Genomic DNA, 9177 nt, shown 5'->3' on the forward strand with positions numbered 1-9177 from the left:
TATATATATATATATATATATATATATATATATATATATATATATATATATAATCAAATCTAAGCGTTTAAATCAGATTATACTTCTTGTGTTTGGCCTATTTTGTTATTTGATTTGGTTTGAACTTCTTGTGTCATAACATAATGAACATTCACACATATTTTCATAACATTCTCCCTTAAATATCCATTGTATTAGGAATATACTTTGTTAAAACCTTACTAAAAAAAACCTCATGGGAAAAAAATTGAGTGAAAGAAAAAAATAGATAATTTTTTTTAAGAATACGCTTTTGAAATACTGCCTCATTATAAATCTTACAAAGAAAACCCAGTGAGAAAAATCTTGATGAAGAAAAAGAGTACATTACGTATTTTACTCCCCTTGATGATTGCATTACTTGAAATCTTTAAAACGATGCATTCCAATCTTTTGTACCAACTTTTCAAACGTTACAGTAAAAAGCATTTCGATGAATAAATATGCTAGATTGTCACTTGAACAAATTTGTTGAATACTAATATCACATTTTTCTAAAAAATCTTGAGTGAAGAAGAGTTTTGGGGAAATATGTTTTGTACTAACGCCTTCAATGTATCCTTCCTTTAACTGAGCTACGCAAGCAGTATTATCCTCATATAACATTGTTAGAATTTCCTGGGTTGACAAGTCACACGTTTCTCGAATATTTGAGCTATAGATCTTAACCAGACACGTTCGCAACTTGTCTCATAAATTGTCAAAATTTTTACAAGGTTAGAAGAAGAAACAAATATAGTTTGTTTTACAGAACACTATGAAATAGTCATACCTCTATATGTGAATAAGTAACCTATTTAAGATCAAGCCTTTTGTGGATCAAATAAATATTCTACATTCACATAACCAATTAAATTTGATTTTGATACATTTGAGTAAAATAAGCCCTTGTCCATTGTTCCTTGGTGATATCGAAGTATATTTTAATTCCATTCCAATGTTTTTAAGTTGAAGAAGAACTACATCTTACTAATAAATTTACAACAAATGATATATCAGGTCTTGTATTCCTAACAAGATTTATTAGTGCTCTGATTATACTAAGATATGATCCTTCAAGACCAAGAAGTTCTTCATCATCTTCACGAAGTTGAAAATGGTTCTTTTTCACATCTAGTGACCTTACAACCATTGGTGAACTTAATGAATGTGCTTTGTCCATATAAAATTTTTTTAGCACTTTTGCTAAATAATTTGATCGATAGACAAAAATTTCATTTGTCAAGTGCTCAATCTAAAGACTTAAACAAAACTTTATTTTTTCAAGGTTTTTCATCTTAAATTCTTTCTTTAAGTAGTCTACTACTTTTAATAACTCTTCAAGAGTTTCAATAATATGTAGGTTATCAACATAAACAGCAATTATAACAAATTTAGATTCAAATCTTTTTATAAAACACATAGGTATATAGAATCATTTTATAGTGTTCTTTTAACAAATATTCACTAAGGCAATTATGCCGCATGCGTTTGAATTGCTTAATCTATATACATATTTATTTAATTTGATCGAATAAATTTCTTGGGAATTGTGTACTCCAGGTAACTTAAATCCTTCAAGGATTTTTATATAAATATCGATATCAAGTGAGCTACATAAATAAATTGTAGCTACATTCATTAGATGCATTTCAATCTTCCCATGTATTGCCAGGCTAATTAAATATAAGAATGTAATTGCATCATCACAAGAGAATATGTCTATTCATAATCAATACCAAGTCTTTGGGTAAAACTTTGTGCAACAAGTTGTGCTTTATATATCACAATCTCGTTTTTCTCATTTTGTTTTCGCATAAATACCCATTTAGATCACATTGGTTTCACGTCATTTGTTGTGTGGACTACAAGTCCAAAAACTTCATGTTTTGCTAGTGAATTCAATTCCAGCTTGATTACGTCTTTCCACATTGGCCATTTATTTTTATGTCTACATTCTTTAACAGATGTAGGTTCAAGATCTTCATTTTCTTTTATAATATTGAGTGTTATATTATATATAAAAAATATCGTCGACATTTATTTCATTTTGGTTCCATCTTTTCCCGTCATGACATAATTTATTAAGATTTCTTCATTTTCAATGATTTAGGCACCTAACTTTTTTTTGAAATTTTATCAATTATGTCAAGGATCTTTTCTAGAGGTTTTATTTCTTCTTTCTGACTATCTTATATATTTTCTCTTTTTTTTTCAAGATTTTTATCTTTGGAATCGATTGGTCTTCCACACTTTTGGTGTGCCTTGTTTTACTAGGACATCAATTCTAATAAGAGCTTTTGCAACTAGTATATGAGATTTAGTTATTTTCTTTACTTTAGTAAATACTTATGGTAATCGATTTGTTATATTTTGCAAATGAATTATTTTTTGAACTTTAAGCTCTCATTGCTTTTGTGTGAGGATCAAAACTAGTTAGTGATAATACATTCCAAGAAAATTTCTTTTCCAACAACTTATTTTCTCTTTTTAATGTTGAAAAAACCGTTTCATTAAAATGACACTTGGTAAACCTTACCAAGTTACCGTCAATTAATCTCTTGTTAATGGTTTTAGATTTTTAATTATAAATGGAAATCCATATCTGTAGACACCCATTCAAAATCAACCAAAAATAAAAATAAAAATAAAAATAAAAAATAAAAAAGAGGAAAGAAAAGAAAATAGGGAGAAGATTGAGCATGTACTCAGCCCTCCCTTCTCTGGTCCGTCATTACGGGGCACTTAAGGCCCTTGGAAAGTAGTCGAATTTTGGAGAATAGTTACCTCCGACAATTAGCCCCCATTTATGCCAAAGCCTTGTGAAATCATGCTCAGAAGAGCATGATTTCATCGTTGGATTGTCAAAATTTTTGGACAATCCAGCTTTTAAAAGGGGGCCTCAGATAGATTTGAAAGAAATACACAACAACCCAAAAAATACATACAAAAAAAAAAGGAAAAGCATGGGCATTTGTTTTTGAGAGTTGGTCGGTTTGGGTTTTTAAGGAGATTTTGATTTTTAGGGAGGGGTTTTTGGCTTTGGGAAAGCGGCAAAAGAGTGAGTTTTCTCTTGGGGTTGGTGTCACCGGTTGAGCTTAGAGAGAAAAAAAGGAGGGGAAAGAGAGGAGAGAGGCGCCGGTGGTGGGGAGTGTTATGGACCGACGAGGGGAAGGAGTAGAAAGAGAAAGAAAGAAAAAGAGAAGAAGAAGAGGGAGTGGCTAGGAAAGAGAAGAAGAAAGAAAAAAAAAAGAAAAAAAGAAAGAAAAGGATTTGGGTCAAGGGTCCGGTAGGCTTGCAAAACAGGCTTGGTGTGGTAAGCTTAGGTCCTCTACGGGCTTATAGAAACTGGGCCAACCTAACCCAATAAGGTAAAACTCTTTCTTTTTGTTTGTAGGCCTTTTTAGTTGGTTTTGGGTCTTACCGATTTTGTATAGATAAAATGTATTGTTGATTTAATGTTAATTATTTTAGGAAAAGTTATAAAAAAAATTTAAAAAAATTTTATTTATGCTGATTTTAGTGTTAGAAAATAAAGAATGGAAAATGAAAATAAATAATAATAATAAATAAATAAATGATAATATTAAAAAATCATAATACAAATATAAAAATTATAAAAAGTAAAAATAAATTATGAAGAATAATAAAGAAATAAAAAAAATAAGAAAAAATATAATAATAAATATAATAATAAAAAGAAGTAGAAGTAATAAATAAATAATAAATATACATTTTTGAGTAATTTCACTTAAAATTGGCAAAGAGTTGCCACTTTTAGGTGGGTCACTTAAATTTGGAGATCGAAACGGATTTTCACCGAAGCGTCGGGATAAATCCGAACTCTATACTCTAACACCTATTAATTCAAATAATTGTTTAAAAAATATAAAATGAAATAATAAATAAAAAAATAAAAAGCAATAACATGCATTAAAGAAAAATTTTTAATAACAAACACGTAAACAAGGCAATAAATCACCTTGAACTATTAAACACATTATCACATGAATTTTAACTAATTAAATCAACAAACGCGATCATATAGGCATCATCATCTTATATTGTCATAGCATGCCACATTCTTCGTGTTAATGGGGTGAGAATCTCGATGATGGGATTTCCTCGAGGAACTAGTAGAGACGAGTTCTTCCTGAGATATCTTTAGGTGAGAAAAACTTCGAGATTTCACCAAAGCGTTGGGATAGTTTTCGAATGATTTTCCAATAAGCGATTGTCGACCTCATTGTTTTAAAATTGAATAAATCATGACATCATTTTATGATTGCATCACGTGCATACATAAAACCGAGTAAAAAACTCAATCAACCAAATAATTAGTTAATAAGCAAAGGTTAAGGAGACATAGGAATAAAATCAATCTAGGCCACGATAGGATAATTTAAGATTAAATGGTACTGTTCGTGGAACGGGAGCCATGGAGGTGCTAACCCTTCTCTGTATGTAACCGCACTCTCGAACCTATCTCTAAAAAACATAGACCAATTCTTGTTCTTTCGACGGACCTAAAATTAATTTAGGATTTTATCGATTAGAATCGAGTTAATAGTTGGCCAATCACACCTAAATAAAAAAGATTGGCCAATCCTAGTAACTCGATTTTCGCCCGCGTCTAGCGGTCGGATTCTCAGACCCGCATGTTACGACAATATCTAACATATATTCCTAACCTCCTTTAAAGATCTATCTTTGTGCATTATGGTGGAGTAATTGGAACATATACTGCACATCCAAAAATTCTTAAATGAAAAATTTTTAATTCTTAACCATAAACCAATTGTATAGGAGAGAATTTATGATAACTCATTGACTTGATGCATACAAGTGTTGTTGCATGCAAAATGACATGCCCCCAAGCAGAAATTGAGAGTTTAGATTTCATAAGTAATAGCCTTGCAATTAGTTGAAAATGTTTAGTAAACAATTCTACTAGACTATTTTGTGTATGAACATAGCAACAGGTTGTTTATTAGTTATTCCAACTAATATACAATATTCATTAAAGGCTTAAGATGTAAATTCACCAACATTGTCAAGACGAATAGTATTGATTTCATAATTAGGAAAATGTGCTCGCAAATGAATGATTTAAGCGAGTAATCTTACAAATGCCAAATTACAAGTTGATAATAAGCACACATGTGACTATCTAGTCAATGCATTGATTAAAATCATAAAATATCTAACTGGTCCACATGGTGATGTATGGATCCACATATATCACCCTAAATATGTTCCAAAAATGTTGGAGATTCAATTCCAACTTTAATTGGTGATGGCTTTATAATTAATTTGCCTTGAGAGTAAGTAACACATGAGGATTCATTAGATTGAAAAATCTTTTAGTTTTTCAATAGATGACCACATGTATTTTCAATAATTTTTTGCATCATTATTGATCTAGGATGACCCAACCAATCATACCAAACATTAAAATTATTTGTAAACTTCTGCTTTACTATAGTATGAGTTTCAGCTATTTTAATATTTGTATAATAAAATCTAGAGAACAAAGCAAGTAATTTTTTCAAAACACACTTTTTACCTGAGATAATAGATGTAATATAGAGTTATTAAGTGTCTTTTTCATTCGTTGTCTCAATATGATATCCATTCAAATAAATATTTTTAAAACTTAATAAATTCGAAACTTAGTTTAAAATAATACATCCTCTGTGTATAAACTTTGTTCCTCCAGGTAGTAAAATATTGACTTTTTTGGACCCTTTAATTAATCTTGTACTATCAGATATTGTATTGACATTGGTTTCTTCAATTGTTAAGTGAAAAAAATATTTTTGTCTTTAAATATAGTATGCATTGTAGTACTATCTATTAGACATATATCTTCATCATTGATCTTGGATCAAAATAGATGAATATCCATATTTTTCTTCAATAAGATAAGATATATATATAGTAAGAAACTTACAAGTTAACATAAGAGAATATTAAATATAGAATTTATGGTAAAATACCTTGACTCTTTTAAGTTTTAGCTATAATTCTACATGGGTTCATTAGTATTCGAAATAGACAGTCCGTCCCAAAAGAATATCTTTCATTAGATACATAAGTTTTGTTATTAGTCAACCGTCAACATTTCCATTAAGATAATTTTACTATTCATTAATTTTAAAAATTATCATTATATAAAGTATAATTTCTTTCTCTCACTACCCAAGCATTCTCTTTGCTTTTCTCACTAAATTTTCTTCACCGCAAACAACGACAGCGGACGATGATGGACAGTGACGACGGATGACATGGAAAATGTTAATCGGACATTCCTCAACTAGATCTAGTGCTCTTGTGGCTAGATCTAGCTAAATAGCATCAAATTTGGCATTCCCATTGCAATCTGGCACTCCAGTAACCAGATCTGGTCAAGAGGCATCAGATTTGGCCACGGGGTGGCTAGTTGGCATAAGGAAATGTCACCATCTAGCTTAAAAGAAAGAAAAATAGTGAAGAAAGAAGAAATGTATTTTAGACATTTCACATTTACCTGTTAACGTTGTTAACACGTTTAGGGCGGATTATCCATTTCAAATACTATTGGACTTGCATGGAATTATGGCCAAAACTTAGGTGGGTTAGGGTACTTTACCCTATAATTTTTTTTTTTGAAATTTACACTAAAATTTATTATTAAAACACATAATAAGAACATATCATTTCAATATAATGAGAATATATAAAAATATCTTCATGATAAAGTTATACTAAAACATACCAACAACTTATTTAAGAAATTTCATTTTTGGATATTTTAGTCACCAATCACATGATCTAATCCTTCTTTAAAGTGGACAAGAAAATCAGCAACATCCTAATGTGTTATATCAACTTGCACATGGTTAAAATCATCTTAAACAAATTTTGTTTCAACATATATATATTTTGCTTTTTTTAGCTTTTAATGATGCTTGATAAAGTTTAATAAGATGTTTAGCGTACAACACGTATGTGACCAAGCCTTTCATCCCACATTAAGAACATACTTTTTTTTATTCCTTTTATTCTATTCACTTTTTTCTTTTTCTTATATCTCTTTATTATTCATCCATTCTTAATGGGTTAAAAGCATTCATCCACTCCTAATAAGTTAAAAGTATTCTTATTATTAAAATAATGATTTGTGTAACCAACATAATTGCAATAATTATGGTAACTTTTTTCACGTCAATGACTATAATTATTAAATAATATCGCATTCACTTCAAAGAATGGACAGGTTCATGATTTTTCATTAGTAGCTTGTTATTTTGCTTAACCACAAAAAGACATGAAATTCAAAACAAAATGTATTTTTGGATTACCCAATGTATAATATTTTCACTTGTTATGAAATAGATATCAAATAAAGTTAGATATCATTCAAAGTCAAATTCATATGTTTAATTTAAAATGTCTTTTACAAAATCTCACAATATCAAAGATAGATTTATATATGTTGAGTAAAATAATGGTTGAAATTCAACAAATAAATGATATAATTATCATATATATTCTCATGCTCAACCTGATTTAATATATCAACAAACAAAATATGATAAATACTATATAATAGCAAAATTCACATTAAGGCTGATTTTCAAGGAATGAAAACATCAAAGAGATATCAAGTTACTTACTTGATTTGCTAAAATAAACTATCAAAGATCAACTATTGAAATTCTTTTGAAGTTTGGAGATGATGAAAACTAAATAATATCAAAACTTGAGAGATTAGAGAATTTTGTTGATAACGTGTTATGAAATATAACTTGAAAGAACAATTGTAAGAGAAAGTATTTAAAGGGGGTAAAAAAGTCTTATTTGCTCTTCAAAAAAAAAAAACTCTTAACTGAATGTGTATTTACAAATGAAGTGAAAGCCTATTTATAGGTGTGAGACCTCGACCCCTACAGGCCCGTAACTAGGTGTAGACGCGATATCATTGACGAGGGGTAATTTCATCATTTTCTTAGTGAGCCCCTAAAAGTAAGCTTTTAAACAATATTAAGACCTAAGACATAAATGAATGATGAAAATAAGGGTAAAATGATGAAGAAAATAAAAATAATGATGATTTCCAAGGTAGGGGCAAAATGGTCATTTTTCATCTTGGGTAAAAAATTTTTAAGTTTCATGAACTCGAGTATTTCTAGACTATTATGGACCTTGTCCCAGTGTCAAAAGAGTAAAAAGACTGCACCAAGGATTAGTGGAGAACAAGCCAACTTGTTAAGGGCATTTTCGTAATTTAAGTGGAGTTGGATAAGCTTGAGCTATAAATATCATCTTCCAGCAGCTTCTTCTCACATTTTCAGCAGCTTCTTCTTCTTCTTCTTTCTTCCCTCTCACGTTTCTTCATCCTCCATGGGAGTTCTCTTCAAGCTTCCATAACTCTCTCAAGTTAGTCTCAAATTCATCCTTTTGTGCACCTTTTCACAAGCCCTTTGTGCTCTTTTATCCTTTCACCTTAAAAACCCTCTAAAGTCTTAAACTAATACTTTCTCTCACTATCTAGGTGTTTTAGAGAGAGAAATAGGGAGCTTTTATAATAGCTTGGAAAATTATTGGAAAGAATTTTAAATTTTACAAGACTACCAAGGTGAGTAGCAAATTAGAGTTGATTTTTAAGTGTTGAGAATGTCAATTGGATGCTAGTTAGGAGATAGCTTTTAGAATTTATAGTTGTGTGAATTGGGTTAATTGTGATGCCAATGTGATGATAGGTTCCAACGAAGCCCCACCACCCCAGTTGGACCATTAGAGGAAGTTGGAGCTGAGTAAAGATTTAACGAATACTAGTGAGTGAACTTGCATTTCAAAATTTCTTTGAAAATGTAGATGTATTTGGAGTGAAACATTTGAATGATTTTATCCAACTTTTCTTTAAAAATCTACCTAGGGAACAAGCCTTTGGTGAATGTTTCTATCTTGTGAAAATTTGCCATATAAATGGTTCATGTGTTATCATAATGTGTTGATATGTATAATATGCATTGGATGTTCCTTTTTATGTGATAATGATGACCTAGCTACGTGCGGTGTGGGAGTGCACATGAGCTAATGATGATGGGATGGTATGCATGATGATGTATATATATATATATATATATATATATATATATATATATATATATATAT

The sequence above is a fragment of the Theobroma cacao genome, chromosome 4 (assembly GCF_000208745.1).
Source record: "Theobroma cacao cultivar B97-61/B2 chromosome 4, Criollo_cocoa_genome_V2, whole genome shotgun sequence".
Classification (NCBI taxonomy): Eukaryota; Viridiplantae; Streptophyta; class Magnoliopsida; order Malvales; family Malvaceae; genus Theobroma; species Theobroma cacao.